Below are 25,747 nucleotides of genomic sequence, written 5' to 3'. Positions count from 1 at the left end.
AGCTCTCACTTCCATACATTACTACCGGGAAAACCATAGCTTTAAGTATATGGACCTTTGTATATATATACTACTGGCCAAAGGGCTTCAAGATTCAATGGAAGATAGAGAACACTTCAGATGTGGTGACAGAACACAAAGGGATTTGAACCAGTGGCAAGCACACGATCTGTGTGTGGGTGTCGTCGCCCTGTAGCAAGCACGGGGTGACATTGCTCATCCTGCTTCCCGATGCTGAGCATCACTGCCAGGAGTCAGAGGCAGGTGAGAGAGGTGATGAGGAGCTGGGTGCAGTCTGGGTGCAGCAGCAGAGCCAATTGAATGCACCTGCTGCTGCACCCGCACCACAACAGACTCAGCACTGGGATGCCAAGGGAGCAATACTGCTCCAGCCACACCACCTCAGTTGGCTGAGCCCCCTCAGGGCCACCTTTTGTGCAATAACTGCATTGCAATGCAGTTGCAATACAGTATCTAAGGTTGGCATGTTTATTATAACGTAACTCCTGTGCTGCACAACAGGCAGAAGTCTTGGAGTGTGTGACACAGTCTCCTTCTGTATTTCTATCTGGGGGTAAATATATATATATATATATATATATATATATATATATATATATATATATATATATATATATATATATATATATATATATGGAAAGTTCCCTGTTTTGTCTATTGGGTGGCTATTAAAAAACAACAACCCACACAACATCTACTTCTACAAGATAGATCTGGGAGGGTTCTTGTTCCTGTTCCTGTTCTTTAGTCATTTATTTTAAATCTTCCATCTTGAGCAGCAATTAGATATTACAACTAAATCCAATTTTTAAAAATCAAGGCACTGATCCTAAACATATCCATATAGATGTACATCTAATTGAAATCAGTTTATCTACCTTTTGAGTAAATACATTTGCAATCAGAACATTTGTGAGCAGATCATTATAATTTACTATTTATACTGTCCTGCTCTGTTTGGGACAGTTCCATGTGCTTTATAATTGCAGTGGTTTAATTTGTACAAGCACAGTGAAGCTTCTGTTTTGGGAGGTTCAAGTAAATTACGGCTTGCCCCATTCAGTATCTGGTTTGCCATTTCTTTTCTCTCCTGCTTCTGACTCTATCCATGCTTATCCTACCCATAAAGACTGTTCTTTCGAGTTTTTCAAGAACCATTTCTGTTTAGCTCTATCCTAGACGTGTACGTGCATATTATGTCTTACTAATTACAGTTATGGTGTGTTCGTGCATTTGTGTGCTATAGCAAACTATTCTAATAATTATTCAGCTGAAAGATTCTTGCCTTGGTCTAACATCCCGATCTTTCAAAATATGACATGAAATAATTGTACAAATAGAGTTGCTCAGAAGATGTGTTCTTTTGCTTTCATCTCACAAAGGTCACTAGCTCATCCATCAAAATATTGGTTATAATTTCAATCTCTCTGTTCTATTTTCATCTCTTTTGCCTCCACTGCCATATTGTGTAGACACTAGCTATAGGTTAATATAAATGATGCCAACAGCTCTTCACTTCTGGTACTTCATAACATCAGACACCTATTCCTTCGAGGCAGCTGGTCGTAAGCAGTCTTTCTTATGAACTGCTTCTTTCCTCCTCTTAGTGCTATAACGGCATAATCCTGCCATGTGTTATGTGTCAATACATCCCATGGATTTCAATGGACTCATGCATGAGTAACTGGGCAAAGGATCAATGAATGCAGAAGTCCTTGTATTCCCATTAGGTTGCTTAGAAAGGAATGCATGTTCTCCTTCTTTGAAAAACTGACATTTTAAATGTTTACAGCCTAGGTGCAAATGTAAGCGTAAGTGATGTTTCCTCTTCCCCAGGTAATTTATCCATTTTCATTTTAGCCACATCTTTTTTATTTCAATGTCCCAGGAACATTATGAGAGTACTCCATTAGCCAAACAAAGGGTGGGCAATGTTATGGCATTTGAGAACCACATTCTCTCAGGGATAATCTGTCAGAGGGTGCACACCAGTGGTGGGCAGGAAAATGACTTTTCTTTCCTAAATTAGGCTGCTGAAATCATAGAATCATAGAGTTGGAAGAGACCACAAGGGCCATCCAGTCCAACCCCCTGCCAAGCAGTAAACACCATCAAAGCATTCCTGACAGATGGCTGTCAAGCCTCTGCTTAAAGACCTCCAAAGAAGGAGACTCCACCACACTCCTTGGTAGCAAATTCCACTGCTGAACAGCTCTCACTGTCAGGAAGTTCTTCCTAATGTTTAGGTGGAATCTTCTTTCTTGTAGTTTGAATCCATTGCTCCGTGTCTGCTTCTCTGGAGCAGCAGAAAACAACCTTTCACCCTCCTCTATATGACATCCTTTTATATATTTGAACATGGCTATCATATCACCCCTTAACCTTCTCTTCTCCAGGCTAAACATACCCAGCTCCCTAAGCCGTTCCTCGTAAGGCATTGTTTCCAGGCCTTTGACCATTTTGGTTGCCCTCCTCTGGACATGTTCCAGCTTGTCAGCATCCTTCTTGAACTGTGGTGCCCAGAACTGGACACAGTATTCCAGGTGAGGTCTGACCAGAGCAGAATATAGTGGTACTATTACTTCCCTTGATCTAGACGCTATACTCCTATTGGTGCAGCCCAGAATGAAGAAAGCTGGTTTTGAGCAAAAAGGACTGTGACCTCAATTCAGTTCTGGTACTGAAAACAAATTCCTGCATGTGCTTGGAGGCACCCTGTTCTTTCCCCCGAACTTTAATTCTTTTCCACCATGCTCTGGTTGGTAGACTGTGGGCTTCCAAAAAAAGCAAAGTAGGTCTGGCCACTCTAAAGTCTGTGCCCTAGACTGACAGCAGCCTGCCTTGTGACAGAATAGAGCCAGAGCCGCAACAGGAACAGATTCCTTTAGCACATGAGTTGTTAGTGCTCCAGAAGGGTTTATTTTCTTCTCTGACCCAGTTAAGCTTATGGTTTTAATGGGATTACCACAAAATAGGAGGGAAATAACCTTCAAATCTCTCCTTTTGCCACTCTAAATTTAATTTGATGGGTGTTAAATCCAGGTTATCCTTGCTCAAAAACACGCCTGGCATAACTGGCTCCTAAAGTTATAACTGCTACTGAAACCTGCTCAACACAAGGCAAATATGTAAGTTCCTGCACGAGCAAAACACCTAACAATTTCCAGAAGAACTCAAAGAGGCAAGTACCAAATTGATGAACAACAAAACAACATAATAAACATACCCATGGAAGAAGATATACCTGGCCAGAACATAAGCAGAGGCCTTTCTCCAGGTTCTCCTGCCTAATGAGATCAGTCAGGTAGTTATTAAGGAGGAGGACTTTTCAGAAGTGGTACCCCAGTTGGGGAATATCCTCACCAGAGAATCTTGCCTGGTGATCCATATTTGGTCTTATTTGATGTTTCCAGGCATTTATATAGTTGAGGTCTGGTGCATTTTAGATCCCTGACCAGCTTTGCCACTGCCACCTCATTTTCATCTATCTTGTGTCACTTCACAATGGTTTTGCTCCGATTTGTACGTTGATATGCAGCTTCTGTAGGCATTAGATTGGTTTTGGTTTCGCTATATTTGTATTTCATCAATTTTACTTTTAAAAGGATTGTGAATGGCTCAGGGAACATGGTTAATTGGGCAGTATGTTGTTGTTGTTCAATCATTCAGTCGTGTCCGACTCTTCGTGACCCTATGGAACAGAGCACGCCAGGCACCCCTATCCTCCACTGCCTCCCGCAGTTTGACCAAGCTAGTCACTTTGAGAACCCTGTCCAACCATCTCATCCTCTGTCATCCCCTTCTCCTTGTGCCCTCCATCTTTCCCAACATCAGGGTCTTTTCCAGGGAGTCTTCTCTTCTCATGAGGTGGCCAAAGTACTGGAGCCTCAACTTCAGGATCTGTCCTTCCAGTGAGCACTCAGGGCTGATTTCTTTAAGGATGGATGTTTGATCTTTTTGCAGTCCATGGGACTCTCAAGAGTCTCCTCCAGAACCATAATTCAAAAGCATCAATTCTTCGGCGATCCGTCTTCTTTATGGTCCAGCTCTCACTTCCATAAATTACTACTGGGAAAACCATAGCTTTAACTATACGGACCTTTGTCGGCAAGGCGATGTCTCTGCTTTTTAAGATGCTGTCTAGGTTTGGACAGAATCGAGATGTTCAAAACAAACAAATAAACAAAATAATCACGGCATGACAAATCAATTAAAAGCTCCTTTGCTCAAACACTATTGACCCCAGATGATAAATACAGAAAGACAACCCGATGAGGCAAACAAGCAAATGAAGAGAAATCACATGCTTAGAGTAGCCAATCAGCTTACAAGTTTAAAAAGTCCTGCAGCCCTGCAGTAGGAAGTAGAATTTGTGTGGGGTTTCCCCCTCCCCCAAAGCTGTCTAGGAGGATTTACTAAACTTTTGCTTGCCTCTTTCCACCTACATATGCTTTCTTTGACAAGGGTAAGAATGTTCTCTTTTGGCTGGTGTGGAAACGACGCTTTCTCTACAAAGGATGTCTTCAACAGCTTCCATCACGCTTGCACCTTGCTCTGATTAGTTTAGGCTGAGAAATGTTCAACAGAAGGACGGCAAAGCCTGCTATTTGTTGATTACCCTCACTTTCTAATAACATTTCTCAACAAGCACTGACTGCCTATGTATGCTGAAAGTCAATAGCTTTCCGAAAGTTAATGAGAATTTGGTCTCCATTTAAAATGTCAGCCCCACTGGGGATCCACTATAAAAAGTGCACATTGGGGTTAGCACATCTGTTTGCTTCAGCTCCACTTACTAAAGCTTGTACATATGAAATATGTTCTGGGTAAATATTCCAGGAAACAGTTTGCCTAACAGTAAAAAAAGAAAGAAAAAAGAAGTAACTTTGGAAAATAATGCAAAGACCCCTGGAAGTGAAAAGTAGCAGATGTTTATTGTTGATGCCAGTGTTGCTGGCTGCTGTCAAGATGACACATGAGTGTCTTGCTCCTTCTCCTTCAAAATCAAAATGTATCATTCTGATGATGCATGCATTTGCTCCTAGTCTTGTGACTCTGCCCTGAAAAATCTCCAGTCGCAAGGAAGTATTTGTTGCGACGTTTAGTCGATTGACCGGATCGAAATCCTTGTGGTTGGCTAAAAGGGTGCAATAATATTTTTGGTGCAAGTATTCACATCTGGAGGTTACAGGCAGCCCCTTTAAAAGGGGGAAGATAAAACAATAGAATCACAATCAAATAATCATCAACATCAAATTAGACATCTACACTGTGCTGGCCCCAAGGGTTTGTCCATGAAGCGAGGTCCAAGTCCAGTCCTGGGTCTAGGGGTCCAAAGGAGGTCAGTCCGGCGGGGAGCGAGGCAGGGAGCAGGTCAAGGTCCAAGGCAGGTTCAGGCACAAGGTTGCAGGTTGAGCACACGCTTGCAACTATGTTGCTCACGCAACTTGGGCTGGGTCTGGCTGGCTTTTATCTGGCCCTATGCTTAGGGCCGCCCCGATCCTCTGGAGACTCGCCTCTCCTCCGGGCCTGGAGGCGAGCACTCCTCCTGCAGACACTTAACTCCCTTCGCCTCTCTGCCCTGAGCCTCTGTAGCTCAGGAGAGGCTGGTGGGTTACTGGACCCAGGGGATGCCTCAGCTTCCTCTGAAGAGGCTGGGAGTGGAGCACCTGCAGGCAATGGGTCCTCCCTCCCATCAGGAGCCAGAGCAGACTCTGCTGATGCCTGCACCTGGGGATCCAGCACAGGTGGGGATCCTTCAGGCTCAAGCCCTGGCCCCGGCTCAGCTGGTTCTGGAGGTGGGGAATCCTGTGCAGGCTGGGATCCCTCAGGTTCAGCATCAGAGTCTGACTCCCAGGCCATCACACCATCCCCCCTCCCAGGCCTCCCCCTCAACTGAGGGGCCGGACCAGGCTTGCTGGGGTAAGCTGCATGGAAATCACGGAGGCAGGCAGGTGCGTGGACGTTTTCCACTGGTTCCCATGAACGATCCTCAGGCCCATACCCCTTCCAGTCGATGAGGTATTGGAGCTTCCCCCTGCGGTATCGTGAGTCGAGAATGCGCTCCACCTCGTACTCAGGCTCCCCCTCAACCAAAACTGGCTGCGGTCGTGGATTGTCTGGGTGGAACTCGTCGGGCGGGGCGACTGGACTAAGTAGGGACCGGTGGAATACTGGGTGAACCTTGAGTGATGGAGGTAACTGGAGGCGAAACGCCACCGGTGACACCTGCGCAGTGATGGTGAATGGGCCGGCAAACCGTGCATCCAGCTTTCGTGAGGGCCGAGAAGGATGCAGGTGACGGGTAGAGAGCCACACCCGATCGCCAACATGGAGTTCTGACCCCTCCTGACGATGTCGGTCAGCTTGGGCCTTGTATGCGTCCTTGGCCTGGCGCAGTTGCTCCATCAATAATTGTTGCTGGGACTGAAGCTCCTGAAGCCAGTCTGTCACTGCGGGGACCGCGGAAGCTGGCAGCACGTCCGGGAACAAACGTGGATGGTAGCCGTAGGAGGCCTGGAACGGGGTCTGCTGGGTGGAGGCGTTCACTGCATTGTTGTAGGCGAACTCCGCCAATGGCAAGTGATCGACCCAGTCATCCTGCTGGAAGCTGCAGTAACACCGGAGGTACTGCTCCAGCACCGCATTTGCCCGTTCCGTCTGGCCATCGGTCTGCGGGTGGTGGGCCGAAGATAGACAGACCTCCGTCCCAAGGGTCTGGTGCAGGGCTCGCCAGAAGTGGGATGTGAACTGGACGCCGCGGTCAGAAACCACACGCTCGGGAAGGCCATGCAGGCGGAAGATGTGCTGCATGTACAGTTGAGCCGTCTCCTTAGCTGTGGGTATGGACGGGCAGGGGGCACAGTGCACCATCTTAGTGAAATGGTCCGTGAAAACCAGGAGGCAGGTACAGTGACGAGATGGGGGCAAGTCTACCACAAAGTCCAGTGAGACCGTGTGCCAGGGACGTGGTGGGACTGGTAATGGCTGGAGCAGACCGGGGGGTCGCCCAGTAGGACCCTTGGCCCGCCGGCAGACATCGCAACCAGCAACATAGCGTGCCACATCAGCCTTCAGGCGGGGCCACCAGAACTCCCGGCTTACCAGATGAGTGGTCCGGTACCGCCCAAAGTGCCCTGCTGCTGGGGCATCGTGGGACATCTGGAGAACCTCAGCCCGCAATGGTCCTGGTGGGATGTATAGACGACCCTGGTGCAGCAGTAGGCCCTGGTGCAGGGCCAGCCCTGGATATCGAGGGCATGACCCGTCAGACAGTTCCCGGAGCCGTTCCTGAGCCCAAGCGTCGACCCGTTGCTGTTCTCGCACCCGAGCCTGCAGTGGCTTGGCCTCCTGAGTGGCCAGGAATGTGGCTGGTGGTAAGATAGTCGTCGGTACTGCCTGCTGTACAGTGTCTGCGACGTCCTCGGGTTTCCGGGACAGGGCATCCGCTTTCCGGTTTTGGGAGCTAGGGATGTAGCGGATCCGGAACTGGAACCGGGAGAAAAACAGCGCCCACCGGATCTGCCTTTGGTTCAACTTGCGGGTGGTCTGGAGGTACTCCAGATTCCGGTGGTCCGTTCTCACTTCCACCGGGTGTCGTGCCCCCTCAAGATGATGGCGCCAGACCTCAAAGGCCACCTTGATGGCCAGTAGTTCCCGCTCCCACACGGTATAGTTACGCTCCGCCGGAAGGAGCTGCCGGGAGTAGTAGGCGCAGGGTAACAGCGGCGCTTCGGGTCCGTGTTGCTGAGACAGGATGGCACCGAGAGCCGTACTGGAGGCATCAGTCTCCACCACGAAGGGACGAGAGGGATCAGGATGCTGTAAAATCGGCGCCCTCTGGAAACAGGCTTTCAACCCCTGAAATGCCACTTCAGCCTCCTCATCCCAGGAGAAGGGTGTCTTGGGGCGCAGCAGTCGGGTTAATGGGGTGGTGCGATGAGCATAATCTGCAATGAAGGTCCGGTAATAGTTTGCGAACCCTAGGAACCGCTGTAAGTCCTTGCGGTTCCGGGGCGCTGCCCACTCTCGAACCGCAGCCACCTTCCCAGGGTCCATCTGCACCCCGTCAGGGGAGAGTCGGTGTCCAAGGAAGTCCACTGACCGCTGGTGGAACTCGCACTTGCTGAGCTTGGCATACAGGCGGTGCTCCCGCAAGCGCTGCAACACGGACCGAACATGACTCTCGTGACGGGCTGGGTCACGGGAATAAATCAGAATATCATCTAGGTACACCACCACGTATTTGTCTAGCAAGTCCTGGAACACGTGGTTGATGTACCGTTGAAACACGGCGGGTGCGTTGCATAATCCGAACGGCATAACCAGGTATTCAAACTGCCCATACCGGGTCCCGAATGCCGTCTTCCACTCGTCCCCGGCACGGATCCGAATCAAGTTGTAGGCCCCTCGGAGGTCCAGTTTGGTGAACATCTGCGCCCCCTGCACCCGCTCCAGCAATTCTGCAATAAGGGGCAAGGGGTACCGGTCTGGGATGGTGATCTTGTTCAGGGCCCGGTAGTCATGGCAGAGGCGAAGCTCCCCACACTTCTTCTTAACGAAGAGTACGGGAGCGGCAGTGGGTGAGGTAGAGGGCCTAATGAACCCGCGTTCCAGGTTCTTGCGAAGGAAGTCCTGCAAGGCTTCACGCTCTGGCTCCGAAAGAGAATATAGGCGGCTTACAGGCAGGGGCGCCCCAGGCTGGAGGTCTATGCCGCAGTCGAAGGACCGATGAGGTGGCAGCTGGTCTGCTCCCTGTTCCTTGAACACATCTAAATAGTCCTGGTACACGGCAGGGAGCGTTGACACAGCCTGCCCCATGGGGGCAGCTGCTACTAACTCGGACTGAGCATGGGAACCCGGGTCTGGGAAGCGTACAGTCCGATTGACCCAGTCGATCTGAACATTGTGCGACTCCAGCCAGTCCATCCCAAGCACCAGGGGAAACCGGGGCATGGTGGCAATGTCCAGGGTTCGCACCTCCCGGTGCTGCTGGTAGCACAGGACCAAGGGCTGGGTCTCCCGAGTAACCGCGCCCGAGCGTAGGAGCCGTCCGTCAATTGCCTCCACCTGTACTGGTTCCGGCTTGTTCTGAAGCGGCACCTGATGCTGAGTGGCGAAGGCAGAGTCCATATAGGAGCGGGTTGCCCCCGAATCCACCAGAGCGTGGGTGAGAATCCAGGGCCCACCGGGGGGGTATAGACGCACCGGTATCATGAGGTGTTGCAATTCCACTGGTGAGGGCCCATCATGCGATGCTTGGGGCCCCAGGTAGCCTGGGCCATCGGCTACTGGGGTTGGCCGTTTCACCTGCGGTTGGCGTTTCTCAGGGCAGGTTCGGGCGTAGTGTCCACTCCCACCGCAGTAGAGACACAGGTTCCCCTCCCGACGCCGAGTCTTTTCCGAGGGGGAGAGGCGAGGCCGCGCTGCCCCGAGCTGCATCGGCTCCTCCAATGACTCAGCTCTGGCCACGGAACTGCAGGGAAGCACCGGCGCTGGGAGCCCGGAGTGCCGGCGGCCCCGGGCCTGGCGACGGTCCTCCAACCGATCATCTATCTGCAGACTCCGTTGGATGAGGGCATCCAGTGTGGCAGGACGATCCAACGTGGCCAGCTGATCCAGTACCTCGTCTGAAAGTCCCTCGAGATACTGGTCCCGCAGTGCAGAGTCGTTCCAGGTCAAGTCCTGCGCCAGCAGCCGAAATTCTGTGGCGTAGATGGCCACTGTGGACTTGCCCTGTTTCAACCGCCGAATTGCCCGATTGGCTTGACTCCCCTTCTGAGGGTTGGCAAACGTGGTTTCCAGAAGATTGCAAAACCCCGTATAGTCTGTCAGCAAGGGGGAGTCTTGCCGGAGCAGCGGCAACGCCCACTTGGCCGCCTGGTCCTTCAGCAAGCTGATCAGGAAGTGCACCTTGGTGCGGTCGTCGGGGAAATCCCGAGCTCGCCCCTGAATATACAGCTTGGCCTGGGCGAGAAACATGGGAAAGCTGGCTGGGGACCCATCAAATTTCTCTGGCAGGGCCACGGGGTACTTGCCAGGAGCTGGGGCGGCGACCCCAGGAGCCGGTAAGGCATCCAAACGCTGCTGAAGCGCCGTAACCACATTGCTTAGCTGCTGCACGGTGTGGGTCAAGGCCTGGTTCTCCTGGGCCAATGCCACCAGCGCAGCCGCCTGGTCAGCCATGGCTATTAGTTCCTCCCGAACGCACCCCAGCGAAGGGGGAGTGCGGGTGTGGCGTGAGCAAACTGTGCTGGCCCCAAGGGTTTGTCCATGAAGCGAGGTCCAAGTCCAGTCCTGGGTCTAGGGGTCCAAAGGAGGTCAGTCCGGCGGGGAGCGAGGCAGGGAGCAGGTCAAGGTCCAAGGCAGGTTCAGGCACAAGGTTGCAGGTTGAGCACACGCTTGCAACTATGTTGCTCACGCAACTTGGGCTGGGTCTGGCTGGCTTTTATCTGGCCCTATGCTTAGGGCCGCCCCGATCCTCTGGAGACTCGCCTCTCCTCCGGGCCTGGAGGCGAGCACTCCTCCTGCAGACACTTAACTCCCTTCGCCTCTCTGCCCTGAGCCTCTGTAGCTCAGGAGAGGCTGGTGGGTTACTGGACCCAGGGGATGCCTCAGCTTCCTCTGAAGAGGCTGGGAGTGGAGCACCTGCAGGCAATGGGTCCTCCCTCCCATCAGGAGCCAGAGCAGACTCTGCTGATGCCTGCACCTGGGGATCCAGCACAGGTGGGGATCCTTCAGGCTCAAGCCCTGGCCCCGGCTCAGCTGGTTCTGGAGGTGGGGAATCCTGTGCAGGCTGGGATCCCTCAGGTTCAGCATCAGAGTCTGACTCCCAGGCCATCACATACACGGTCTTAAAACTACTTACTGTGATCCCATCGATTAACCATTGGACATATCACCTTCAAACTCAAGAAAAGAACAATGTGAAGAGATATGTTTTCAGATGGTGAAGAAAGGAAAAAAAGAGCCAGAACTAACCATACTTCAGAGAGGGAGGCATTCCATAAACCAGGTACCACCACAGAGGGGGCCATTGGTCAACTTGCTGCAATATATATCTCCTCTGATAATGGGGCAAAGAGAAGGTCCTGCTCGAAAGATTTTAAGGCACTGGTAGGCTGGGAAAGAGGTAACATTCCTCCAATTTTTGGAGTCCAAAGGTACTTAGGGCTTTATCAATAAAACTAGGGCTGTGCATCCTGTCTGGAGAAATCCCGGATCCTGAAGCGAATCAGGCCAATCCGGGATTAGTCCAGAGCAGATTGAAGCAGTCACATATTGACACAGATCAGCTTCAGTCCACCCAGAAGGACCCAGAGCTGTCAAAAGGGGTGATGGTATTAAATATGTGGTTGGGTACGGGAGCAGAGGAGATGATGCAGTCGAGACTCTCCTCCTGCACTCTCTGATCTTTCTTCCTCCCCTGCTTCCTGACCCTAGGGATTTATAGTCTCCCCAACTTTAGGCTGGGCAAGGAGTGATCCAGCTGAAATTGGTTGATGAACTGGACCCCAAACCAACTTGGGAGTACTTTGTTTAAAACATTGGATTGGACTTGGAATCAAACAGGCAATCAGCACAGATCCTTCAGGACCAGCGTCATAGAATCCCAATATAGCCATCTCATAAGTACCCATCTCAAAATGAGGAAGAACAGAGCCTGTATTCGGAAAACCGATCTTTGATAGACTGAACCGAATGCTGAACCTGAAATGCATCCTGAAAGATCCCCCAAAGCAAACTGCTTTTGTACACTTCATTGCTTCTCAGTGCTAGTCAGCTGTACTTTCAGTGCCCTTTTTTACCACTGGTGTCAGGGACCGTGCTGAGGAGGGCTGCACTGAGGAGGAATGGTGGGAGCCCCCACCCCACCCCGCTCCTTATTTGGATTCTGAATATTCCCAGGAGCCAGGAGGACAGTATAGATTTGGAACAGTGGTTTGCAGAGGGACATAGTTCAGAAGGCAGAAGCTGGGAAATACTGGATGGGGAACAGCTAGGAGAAGAAACACTGGGAGAGAGAGGGTTAACAGATTCACAGTCTCTGGAAAGCATTCCTCGGCCCAAGGTCAAGAAGAGCTGAGAAGGTGGCAGAACAGAAAGCGCTCAAAGCACAGAGGGTACGAGCTCAGATTACAAAATGTAGGAGTGACATGGATTTATCGAGACATGAGGGGGTGTGATCCTTTATTGGGAGCACCACCATTTCTAGGAGATGGGTTCTTTGTTCTCTTGCTGTGATTAGTAAAGTTTCTAACAGGTAAGAAGACTCCTTTTCCTTTGCTCTGCTTATCTACTGCAACGGGGGGAAGAAGCTGATTCCCTGAAGTCTTACAATTGGTTTGCCAAACAATAGTGATACCAAATAACAATTATGGGGCTCAACACAAGCCCCTCCACACCCTGAAAGAGTGTAGGGAGAAATGGTCTAGCCCCGTCTGCCGCCCCCCCCCCCCAATTATCCCCCATCCACCACCAATGGCTGCATGCTCAGTAGGGCAGTTCATAATAATAAGAATTATTATTTTTTGAAAATGCCTGCTCCAAAAGTCTTATTTTACCACACTAGGGATTATATAGCTACATCTGAAATTTCATGCATATGAATATCTTGACCCTGCTCCATTGAATTGAAATTTCAGCCTTCACGACATAGGAAAACTGCCAAATAAACAGCTATTTTCGTGGAGGAGGCTCAAGATATTAACTGATATGCATGAAATTTCAGATGTGGCTATATAATCCCTATTGTTGTAAGATAAGACCTTTGGAGCAGGCATTTTTTTTTTTATGAACCACCCTAATGCTCAATGGACATTGAAACTCCACCTTGCACTGAGAAGCTCTACTTCCATACACTTTCTGATGCCTGTCAGATTAATGTGGCAACAGCAGCCACATGTAGCCTCATGTCCTCTCTGTGCTTTCTTTCCAAGCAAGAGTTCATGCCAACCCCCTGCTTGTCACGAAGGCACTCAGGATTGGGTAAATGGAAACATCCCTGAGAGAAAATGAAGCCCATTCAGAGTGAGGGTGTTTCTATTAATAAAATACTGCTTGGGTAGTTCACTACGATGGATATATTAAAAATTCAGGTTCTTCCAGACTGCCTCAACAATACAAATTAAAATCAAGACTAATTTAAGTATAGGAATTCTTGGTTTAATTTCTATAGAACAGGTGGCTTTTTCGTGAGAGAAAAATGGAAATGCAGTTATAGAAACATAACAAGGTAATATGAAAAGAGTGAAATTGACATAAAAAAGACAGTATGTCAGAGAGATGCTGACATTTACTTTTGCACTGGAACAAATCGACATCATCCCTAAAAAAAACAGAACACAGACAAAGCGTAGCAGGTTAATAATAGATACATAACATAAGGTAAGATCTTTCATTACCTCACATAAAAGAGTACATAAAATACACGTAATTGCAACAGTAAAAGGGGTTTTTTGTTTGTTTGTTTCCAGTGGGCAGGGATCTGTTTCCTTAAAACATAACTGAAGAACCGATATGTATACAAAGCATATGACTGGAATATGTAAACTCCATATTCAGTTTTCATGGAACAAAGATTATAATGGAACTATATACTACTGTTCCCTAAACCAGGCACACCAGAGAAGACACTTTTTTTTTTTAGCAAGTAAAATTTGAAGCGCATTTCAATATTATGCTCAAACCGATATGTTATTTCTCCATCAGCTCTGAGAGATAAGCAGGCATCCTGCTTGCAAATGCAGGGCAGAGCAAATTTTCCTCTTGGCACCTCACTTTTTTCCCTTTCTGATCAGGCAGCGTTGAAGAATAGGAGATGCCAGTTATGCTTGCTGGATCTGGGCCAAATTAGAAGTTTGTGGGGATTATAATAAGCCTCCTCTTCCTGGAGTTGAACATTAGGAGCGCTGAATTTTTTTTCTCTGGCCTGGTTTAAAATCCAAGCGAAAGAATGAGCGTTCCCCACATCAAACGGGGTGCGCATGTTGTGAGGTTGCGAGGAGGCCCGTTGAATCACGGTGGCAGCTCCTGGCAGTTGGTCTGGCTTCACCTTCCCAGGTTGGGATACCTGTGGACTCCACCTACACTAGCAGCCGCCCAATCCTGGCTGGGGAGGTGTTGCCAGGGGGATTGGCCAGGTAGAGGGAGGGATTATGCAGTACACACAATAGAACTTGAGTCATACCTGGGAAGCGGCTGTTGGATTCAGAGCTTCCCCACCCTCCACTCCCTCAATTGATGCTTACGTTGCAGGTTTAACCACCCCTTTTTACACAGCCACGCAGGCGCTGGTATGACAAGGTCGCTTTGAAGGGCCGGAAAGGAATTTTCCTGCATTGGCAGGTTTCGCCTTTCCCGTAGCAATTCGTCACAACTTTGGCGGTTGCAGGCCTTGGGCGGAATCCTTTATAGGATGGGGGGCATGGGGCTGTGACCCCCGCCCCCATTGTGGCGGCGATAACAGGGTTCCCGTTAAAGGGGTCTCAGGGGGAGGCATTGACCAAACACCCAGGGTCGTCACTGCCCTCCCCTTCCAGCGGCGGCGAACATAGGGGGGTGGGCTATCTGCTTGAACATATGTTCTCCAGACCAGCCCACTTCCCAATCATGCTGGGTAACCCTGAAGGTACCCAGAACCCTGGCTGGGAAGGATAAACGCCCAATGCCTGAGCCAAGGTCTTCCTACATCTGAATCTTAATAAAGTTGTGGCCAATTTAATCCCATAGAACGTTGTCAAGAGTCTTTATTTCCCTCAGGGGCTGCCCCGGGGTACGGGGGGACTTCGCCTGACCGCACAATGATTTCTGATTTAGTCACAACACCCTGAGAGCTTCCCTCCACTCCACCTCCTGAACACCCAGACACTCTCCCCTTTTCTTTACATGGTACTTGTCAGGGAACTAGCAATAGTAGGGACAAAGAGATAGAGAATGTGAGAGGTCATTTCTCTAGGAAGACCCTCAGAAAGCATACTTTTCCCAAGGGCTGCTACAGTGTCACAAGACACCAAATTGGGAGGGGTGGCTAATACCCCAGAGGACAGGATCACACTTCAAAATGACCTTAACAGATTAGACAACTGGGCCAAAGCAAACAAGATGAATTTTAACAAGGAGAAATGTAAAGTACTACACTTGGGCAAAAAATTGAAAGGCACAAATACAGGATGGGTGACACCTGGCTTGAGAGCAGTACATGTGAAAAGGATCTAGGAGTCTTGGTAGACCACAAACTTGACATGAGCCAACAGTGTGATGCAGCAGCTAAAAAAGCCAATGCAATTCTGGGCTATTCTGATCTAGTATAGCGTCTAGATCAAGGGAAGTAATAGTACCACTATATTCTGCTCTGGTCAGACCTCACCTGGAATACTGTGTCCAGTTCTGGGCACCACAGTTCAAGAAGGATACTGACAAGCTGGAATGTGTCCAGAAGAGGGCAACCAAAATGGTCAAAGGCCTGGAAACAATGTCTTATGAGGAACGGCTTAGGGAGCTGGGAATGTTTAGCCTGGAGAAGAGAAGGTTAAGGGGTGATATGATAGCCATGTTCAAATATATAAAAGGATGTCATATAGAGGAGGGTGAAAGGTTGTTTTCTGCTGCTCCAGAGAAGTGGACACGGAGCAATGGATTCAAATTACAAGAAAGAAGATTCCACCTAAACATTAGGAAGAACTTCCTGACAGTGAGAGCTGTTCGGCAGTGGAATTTGCTACCAAGGAGTGTGGTGGAGTCTCCTTCTTTGGAGGTCTTTAAGCGGAGGCTTGACAGCCATCTGTCAGGAATGCTTTGATGGTGTTTCCTGCTTGGCAGGGGGTTGGACTGGATGGCCCTTGTGGTCTCTTCCAACTCTATGATTCTATGAAGAACTACTCACACCTTTTGACCCACCAGCTGGAGAAGGGAAGGACCTCTGTAATTTCCTATCCGTGGGACAGGACCAGTGTGGCTACTGCTATCTTGACTTAGCAAGTCTTATTTATAGGGAAGTGGGGGTTGAGGATGGGGCCCAAATTCAGGTGAAAAATAAATTGATCTATCCCCCATTTGAGGGGAGATTACTTGTCTTGTTTTTGCACCAATCTGTCACAAGTTAGTATTGGACCCTATCTCTAGACAGAGCTTTTTAAATTCCTAATGCATTTGGTTCCAGTTCATAAATTGGGTTGTCGTTGTTGTTGTTGCTGCTGCTGCTGCTGCTGCTGTGTTGTTGTGATACATTTGTGATGCATTTTATTGTTGTGACTCATCTGACGAAGGGTGTAATGTAAGTTTTATAAAAGAAACAAAGTGCACAGATAAAATTTGGAACGTGAAAAATATGGGATAAATTGAGATGCAGCAAATTGTGAAAGCATGTTTATTAGTGATAAATGGAAAGGCTGTGGTGGAATCTACACACACATATTAAAAAGTTGTGAAAATCCCTTTTTAAAAAGTGATTTAAAAAATTCATTTTATTTTCCATAAGGCTCGCCATTGCCAACTAGAATCACATTGTAAGTTGGACTTAAGACACACTTAAAACGTTTTATTTGCAGCTGTATAGCTGAGTCCTGTGTTTTATCAGGCCAGTAGTGTTTCGTTCCTCTATAGTTCGACAGGATTACTCCTGTATCATCACCTGACCTAGTTGAACACCTGATGTTTACCTTCTCATGGGTCATTAACAAAAAATAACTGCTTGGCAACATCTGCTGAAACGTTACTACCACGGAGATGTTTACATATATAAATTATATCCTTTATTTTGCTCTTCTAACCTAAAGTGGCTAATTTCTTAATCTTTGCTTCATAGCATGTCTAGGATTGATGGGATATCATATGCCACGTGGGGTGTTACAGCCCACCATAGAGAATCATTTCACTTTCAGACCCTTTGGATCCACATGTATGCCTTTAACTTGTTTATGTTCCCCATCAGTGTTACATTTTAAGCTCTGATGAATATTCTGTCCAGTTTGGTCTCTCCAGTTGCCTTCTGTCCAGTGAAAGAGAACTGGGTAGAAACACAGCGAACTCATTCTCTCTTGCTCTCTTTTTGTATGTGTGTGTGTTTTTATGTGGGTATAGGTGCCAACACTTCAGCCCTATTCAGTGCAACAGTTTTTCTCCCCTGTACAAAAGACAACCAAGGAAAAATATCCATAGGATACGCTGGTACAAAAAATCTACATTTTCCTCAGGTATTTGTGTAGCATGGTTATTTCATGTAGAGAGCCATGACCCAGCAAAGAAAAAAACAGCTGCAGAACTGTTGGCTTTCCTCTCCTTGGTTATGAACAGACCTATGCTGCTTGAGCAAATGTTCTGTTTTGCTATTCTGTTGCAGGAATGGAAAAACCTGCATGAACAGATTTTAGGACTGCAGTCCAAGGCTTAGCAACACATTTTGACTATGCTGGATTTCATCCTTGCCGCCCTCTGTTTCATCACCAGAAAGAAAGTAACTAAGTGACAGACCTGTATCTGAGCTGTTTCATCAAGTATTATATTCTCCGATGTAAAGTTGAAAATTTCTAAAGGCATAAAAATAAAAATGGTGAAAATGTAGATGCATGCAAATTATCCCTTGAAATAAAATTCCTTCCATATTTTCCTGTCTAACGCTGAAGGAGCCCAAGAAAACAAAGAAGAAAGAAGAAATTAGTGATGCTCAGATACAGAAGTAACTGGAGAATACTTTGCACACAGAGAGAAATGTGAATCCAAAGCTTCTATGGGCACCTGCAGAAATCATTAAGTGTGAATAAGAAAACACAATGTAGCACAAGGCGAGGAAGGAGAGAGAGAGAGAGAGATGAGAATGAGAAGAAGAAAATTTGGCGAGCTAACCATTTATTTCTGTTAAATGTCCTGACTGTTCATAAAACCTCCATTGCACATTCTCACGTACAGAGCAGGCCTGAACATTTTTTAGCTCCCGTTGCCAGTTATATAAAGCCAAATTTATTATTTATTAATTAAATCCACTTCCAACTCTTCCGACAGAAAGAAGCAATTATATATAAGCCCCACTGGCAGTCACTAAGTCGGATGGAACCTGCTTTACTTTAACAATGTAAAAGCACAGGGCCTGATTTTCTCTGTGTGTGTGTTTCTCTCTCTCTCTCTCATGTATGAGATGCATCGTAATAATGATATAATTATAACGATATAAAATTTGCATGCAACTTTTTTTGGGGGGAGGGGGGAAACAAGCAGCTCAGACACAAGCAGGAACTTCAAACGAAAGGCATTTCAATATAGGCAAAGCTGGATCAAGTTGGAACCACCAGATTCCGTGTATGAATCGATTCAACACTGATTCCTCCTTTGTCTGTACGAATCACTCATATAAAAGAGGAAACTATGATGATGTTAAATTAGCTCTTCCCTGAAATCCATTGCCCTTTTGTCTGTGTGTATTGCCGTTTCCTTTCTGATGCATTTAAAAACATTTGAAAATGGTCAACATATTCCCGCCCCCCCCCCACCGGAAGCTTTTCTTCTGGTTAAATTTTATGAAATACCTTCATGTTATCATGTGTCTCCTTGCAGACCCTTTATTATCCTCACAGCTTTCTTTGGCTAAACTCTTATAACAAGTGGGAAGGTAGAGCCTTCTGGGTGAGTAGGTAAAGGTAAAGGGACCCCTGACCATTAGGTCCAGTCGTGTCCGACTCTGGGGTTGTGGCGCTCATCTTGCGTTACTGGCCGAGGGAGAGTACAGCTTCCGGGTCATATGGCCAGCATGACAAAGCCGCTTCTGGCGAACCAGAGCAATGCATGGAAACACCATTTACCTTCCCGCCAGAGTGGTGCCTATTTATCTACTTGCACTTTGACGTGCTTTTGAACTGCTAGGTGGGCAGGAGCTGGGACCGAGCAAGCCCTAGGCTTGTATTAACTCATTTTCCTTTAGGTGCTTGTAAATTAATTGTTGATAGATTGCTTTGACTCTGCTAGGTCTATGTATGACCCCAAATATAATAGCAAGTGACTCAGAGATTATATCAGCTAGAATCCTTGGTCTCATTTCTCCTCTATAGGTACCTCATCTATCAGTTTTCTCTCACACTATCTTTATAGGAGTGTCTCTACTATTTGCACGGGCTGTAGCTCACTGGTAGAGCGGCTCCTTTGCTTGCAGGATGTCCCAGGCTCAATCTTCAGCATTTCTAAGTAGTGCAAGGGAAGACTTGTTTCTGAAAACCTGGAGGGCCAACGCCGGTCCGTTGGATATTTCTGAACTGGATGAACCACTGGATTGACATAGCTTATTGGGTTTCTTCCTATCTTTGCTAAGCCTGTATTAACTTTTCCACTCCTTTAAAGTCACTATTACCCAAACATCTTTAGCGTTCATCAGAATCCCTTATAAACTCTTCGGAATACCAGTTGTTAGAGACCAGAGCTGGCCTGCCCGTGTGGCAGGGTGAGGCAGCAATCTCAGGTGGCAACCCCCAAGGAGATTCACCCATCTTCTACTGCCTGGCTTTGCTGCTGGCTTCCCCAGCCTGTAGAGGCAGGAAGGGACTGGTGGCATAGGTCTGGAGAATGCAGAGCCACCACCTTCTGAGGAACATTGAGGGGGGGAGGCCGAAGCGACGTGATGTGTTGATGTCTCTTGCATGATGTTCCACGGCGTCCTGATACTGTTCCGTGCCCAGCTTTGTGTTTAGCCTCAACAATGTGGACACCCACCCCCCCTAAAAAATTCAGTGGCCCCAAAGTGCCTCAGCTCCCAGGAGTTGGCACCTAAGGCAGAATGCCTCTCTTCCTGCCAAGTTAGCGAGAAGGGATGCAGGCCACCATCCAACTTTAGCTTCTCCCCAGGTGCCAAAATGCCTCAGTCCACCCCTGCTAGAGACCATGAGTAGGAGAGTGGTCTTGAACTTGTGCCTTGCTTGCAGACTTCCCACAGGAATCTGGTTGGCACTGGCCACCATTAAAATATGAAGAAATGAATTGGATAAGCATTAAGTCTGACCCAGCAGGGCTCTTCTTTGATTGTGCTCTTAAGGGACTGAACTTTGAAGAAACCTCCACATTCATTTTCAATTTCACTTGAGGCAAAATCTGATGCTTTCACTAGTGTTCATCAAATACTCTCACAGCGAGCAACAATACAACTATGGGAAACCCACAAACAGGACATGAATTCAACAGCATTCTCCTCGGAGACTGGGAATCCCAGCAAGTTGTGAATTCTGGCAACAGGGGAGGCATAACACAGCCGTTTATTCACTGATATTCAAACTGAATTTTTCTTCTCTGCTTATATTTTGTGAATGTTGCATTGTGTATTTAATGAAAACTTGTTGCATTGTTTTATTACTGATGTTTACAGCCTTAGGGGGGAACTAATGAAAGTCAGCATATACACATATCAAACAAACAAACAAACAATGATGGAATGAGAAAAAGGGTAGATGGATGTTAATCAGAGTTGTCTACTTGTCTCAGAAATAAAACCTGCCTCACTACATGCCTATCCAAAGTAAATTATGAGGATACATAAACTCTGCCCCTTGACTTCCACATATATTTCTGCCTTCCACCAAGTAGGACAGTATATTCGAGATAGTTACCTGCCGAAGTGAATCTGTATTTTTTTCACAATTAGCATTGCAAATTCCGTTTACGTTGCACTGTACTCTTGGACGAAAGGACAATGCTATACTCTTTATTTTCCACAAATGGCATTGTTTCCTGTCCAGTTGTTTCTATGGAATAGCTCTATTTCAAAGGCAAAGATTGGTGTTTCGATGGCAGCAAACTCTGCTAACGTGTTCTCTTTTTGCCCCCTTAACCTCTCTGATATGCCAAGGAAAGAGGAAAAATATATTAAGCCAAAAGCAAAGCAATTTGACAGATGCACTCGGAAATTAGACTCTCCAAGAGAAACCAGCCCACTAGGTGAACAACACAAACCTCATAATATGAGAACAACTGCATTTCCTGTGATGCTGTAAATATTGCTACTCCTACAACACGCCTTTTGGTTTTGCCCACCAGATGGGTCACTACAAGTGGGTGGCAAAGCAGACCACAATACATCTTTTAGATGGCAGATGGATGCATTGTAAAATTGTTGCCAAACCATGGCAGTGTAAACAGGGTCTTATGGGGCATGCTCAATTTGGCTACGCATAACATGAAATCAGATGAGGCATTAGCACAAGAGGAGGCTGAGATGCAGCTCATTTTCACATGGGCAAGTGAATAGCCAAGATACCAGCTAAGTGTGCTTCAGCAATCAATAAGTCTATCCAGTCATGCATCTCTGAGGAGTGAGGATGCATTGAAATCAATTGATTTCACTGGGTATATTATGAGGATGACTTAGACTGCAATCATAACTCCACTTACATAGGAGCAGCACCCATTGAATTCAATAGAACATACTTCACAGGATGCCTGTTTAGGATTGAGTTGCACAGCACCCATTATTTTAAGGAGGCTGAGAATAAAACATGAAGCATCAGAATGCCTTTGTATACATCACTGGTGCACAAGCATTTAAAATACTATGTGCAGTTCTGATTGCCTCAACCCATAAAAGTTATCACACATTGAGGGGCGGGGCGGGGGAGACTGGAAATAGCAACTAAAAAATGACCTTTAAATAGAGTGATTTGGACCAGCACAACTATCACTGTGAAATTAATCATTGTGGGCATTCATTCACCTTGTTTTTACATTTCTGTTCCACAGTGGAGTATCAAGAGATTAGTTAGAGTGAAACAATAGCACACTGATTATTGTAAGAACTGCATTTGGTGATGGTGGTGCAAAGGGCAGGAGGGGGCGTTGGGGGGGACAGAAACAAGGGCTAATCTATCAAAATGCATGTCTGAATGAAGATTAATTTGGGACGATCTATCCAAACATTTATTAACAATTCATCAATAAAACATAAGGACATAATTTGGATCTTATCTTCTCTCATGTTTCGGATCTGGAAGTGGTGAGAACGGAAAATTCACAGGGGAGTGAATACTATGTGATAGTATCAAGTCCTGTTTCTTCCAGGTGACAGCAGGAGCACCCTATCCTAGAGGTAGATTTAAGGAAGTGCCAAGGAAACACCTTCCCACCTCCTTTCCAGCTCTGATAGGATCCTAGAGTCCTTCTGCTTCCTCCCAAAGCCTAGTTGATTGCTTGCCCAGCCTGTCAGAACCTCATGCCTCCTTCCCAAAACCCAGAGCCTTCCTTACGCAGCTTTGTGAAGGCACAGGAAGGTGAGTGTGTGTGTGTGTGTGTGTGTGTGTGCGTGCGTGTGCGCGTGTGTGGGCGTGCCAACAGGTTTTCCACACCTATCAGCCAATCACCCATTCCCACCACCCTTCTGAGTAATACCCCTCCCCACTCTCTCACTATATATAAGGGTCTGGTGACTTCTCTTTCAGTGTACCTGAAGAAGTGTGCATGCTCACGAAAGCTCATACCAAGAACAAACTTAGTGGGTCTCTAAGGTGCTACTGGAAGGAATATTTTTTTTTATTTTGTTTTGACTATGGCAGACCAAAACAGCTACCTGTAACTGAAATTTTGATCTCGCACAGGGCACCATATTACCAAAGTCTGCCCCTGCTAGCATGCCACTTGTCTACAAAACGCAGAGAAGCAACCTACAGACCACCTAGTAATTGAAATCTGTCAGCGATATAGGAATTTGCCAATGTGCAGGATCAAAAGGTTAGAAGTGAGCCACTCCTCACATTGGTGTGGGCAGATTATATGACTGAGATTCACTTTAGAAACCCAGCTCACTGGACTCCTATCTCATCCATATTTTGGTCCAGCCACCTTGCAGTTCTTCACTGTTGTGTACCTCGGGTCTTTTTTGTTGTTGGCGCTGTGGGTTAAACCACAGAGCCTAGGGCTTGCTGATCAGAAGGTCGGCGGTTCAATTCCCTGTGACGGGGTGAGCTCCTCTTGCTCGGTCCCAGCTCCTGCCCACCTAGCAGTTCGAAAGCATGTGAAAAGTGCAAGTAGATAAATAGGTACCGCTCCGGTGGGAAGGTAAACTGGATTTCCGTGTGCTGCTCTGGTTCGCCAGAAGCGGCTTTGTCATGCTGGCCACATGACCCAGAAGCTGTACGCCGGCTCCCTTGGCCAGTAAAGCAAGATGAGGGCCGCAACCCCAGAGTCGGACACGACTGGACCTAATGGTCAGGGGGTCCCTTTACCTTTACCACAGTGTTCAACATCTGCATGAAACAGTTGGTTCAGGTCATGTAGTTTTTGGGAGTGCAGTTGGGGCTTACTTTTCAGTAAAGATGTACGGGTTATGGTTCATTCTGTGTCTGTTGTATTGATTTTTCTGGCTGCTATTGTGTGTCTGCTGGTGCTGTTTTTGCTTTGATGTAGCTTAGACTTCTTTTATCTTTTTCCATTATAATTTATGTGAGCTGCTCTAAATGATAGTTATCCAAAGCATGTCATACAAATCCTTTCAATAAATTAAAATGATAGTATATGGGCCTTGCATCTTCAGATGGTACCTAAGCAATAAGGTGGTTTAAAAAGTGCTTGGCTGTATTTCACATCCATCTGTCTCGGACACATATATTTAGCCTTTCTGATAAGAAGTGGAAGCTCAGGCTTCCCTAATATCCAGTAAAACCACAACTGCTTAAATGAACTCCACAACATTGTCATTTGCTCTGTAGCAACAGAAACAGTTTGGTAACCTAAAATGAAGGCCTTTTGTGCGTGAAATTTAAAATGCATTAAAACTCAGTTATAACTCAAAGGATAAAGAATGGAGTTAGTCAATGAACAGTTTTATTTGCAGGTGTTTGATACAGAAAATGAGCCAAAGGCATATGACAGCCTCTTGCATTCAGGTATCTGAAAATGATATGTTTTTCTCTCCCGCTGTGCATTTGGCACATCCAAGGACAGGAGCGAGCAAAGCAACTGTGGGGAAATTGCAAGAAAATTCAGAAGAAATGGACAGAAAAGTAACTGAAAGAATGACCATAGGATGGCATTTCTCAAGACGTGCAGCCAAATCATGTCTTGTTGTGCACAACACAGTTAGATGCGTTGTTGGAAAGGAAAACCAATACAAATGCAATTCCTCTTCATTTTGTTCTCATACATTTTATGTTATTTCAGAGAAATGAAATCTGTGCACAGCTTGTCGAGACAAAATGTGGCAAAATGAAAAAAATAGATCATCCCCACAAGAAAGTGGGCACACACCTAAAAAATGTGTTTTCTGCCTTCTCTTGTTTTATCAGTATTATGTACTGACTCGATACAGTCGCTAAAAGAACTTGTAAATTATATAGAAAATAACACGCCACATTTTTAGGAATGGGCAAGGGTATGCAAAGATAAGCCTTACACCAGGCTTGAAGTCCAGTGAAAGCGAGGGATAACTTTTCCCTGCTACAGTAGTTTAGATATGAAGTTGAAGTGCAGAATTACGGCACCTGTGAGCAGTATTGCCACGGCATACTGGACTAGTTATAGCTTCCAGATGAGATGCAACGCAGGTGGTGCTGTGGGTTAAACCACAGAGCCTAGGGCTTGCTGATCAGAAGGTCGGCAGTTCGAATCCCCATGACTAGGTGAGCTCCCGTTGCTCAGTCCCTGCTCCTGCCAACCTAGCAGTTCAAAAGCACATCAAAGTGCAAGTAGATAAATAGGTACCGCTCTGGCAGGAAGGTAAACGGCGTTTCATTGCACTGCTCTGGTTCGCCAGAAGCGGCTTAGTCATGCTGGCCACATGACCCGGAAGCTGTACGCCAGCTTCCTCGGCCAATAAAGCGAGATGAGCGCCGCAACCCCAAAGTTGTCCGCGACTGGACCTAATGGTCAGGGGTCCCTTTACCTTTTAAGATGCAATTACAGCCCCAGTAAAAAAAAGTCATAAATGTATTATAACACTGTGACACCAGATGGCGCGGTAGAGATGGAACTCGGAACTCCGTGGAATTTTCCACTGTGAGCTTTACAACGTTTTTCCCCCCCAGAGAATCTCCAGAGCTATTTTTTTTATACATCTGTGTAGATTCAGCCTTAAAGTGTGTTCATACCTTCCAACATTTCTCCCATGAAAACAGGGACGTCCTATTCCATACCCTCCAACATTTCTCCAATGGAAATTGGGATGTCCTAAAGAAAAGTGGAGTTCTTATTACAAAATACAGTGAAATAAATATAATTACGAACTCTGGCCAGAAGTTTCAATCAAAAAGATGTGTTTGCTTGTAAGTAAATACAAATATAGTATCAGTCCTGTTAAGAATTACAGTCTTAAATGAAAAAATAGTTTCACATTGAAAAATCCCTTGAAAGTCTTTTAGAAACTGATGTAAGGGCTTCTACAATGCGTGTCAGATGTATAATGAGACAACTGGAGACCAGGGAGACCAGGACAGGGCCCCGTTTCAGCGTAGATGCCTTCCTCAGCTTGTTTTTTTTTTTGAGAGAAGTGTATAAAATATATATGGTTTCTATTTATTTGATTCTTGAGAAGATGTAGCGTCTTAGAGAATGTTTTCCTGTGTTTTCCTGTGTTTTCTATGTGTTTCCTGAATTTATTTCAGTCTAAAGAAAAGTGGGACATTCCAGGATCAAATCAGAAACTGGGATGGCTTCTGTAAATCTGGGACTGTCCCTGGAGAATTGAAGAAACATAAAAATGGTTGGCAAGACGAATCAGCATATAGTGTTCTGGGCCCAGGGTTCTGGGCTGCCCCCCCAAAAAAAATACAGT

This window comes from Lacerta agilis, chromosome 4 (genome assembly GCF_009819535.1).
Source record: "Lacerta agilis isolate rLacAgi1 chromosome 4, rLacAgi1.pri, whole genome shotgun sequence".
NCBI classification, from domain to species: Eukaryota; Metazoa; Chordata; class Lepidosauria; order Squamata; family Lacertidae; genus Lacerta; species Lacerta agilis.
This window is presented reverse-complemented; position numbering follows the sequence as displayed.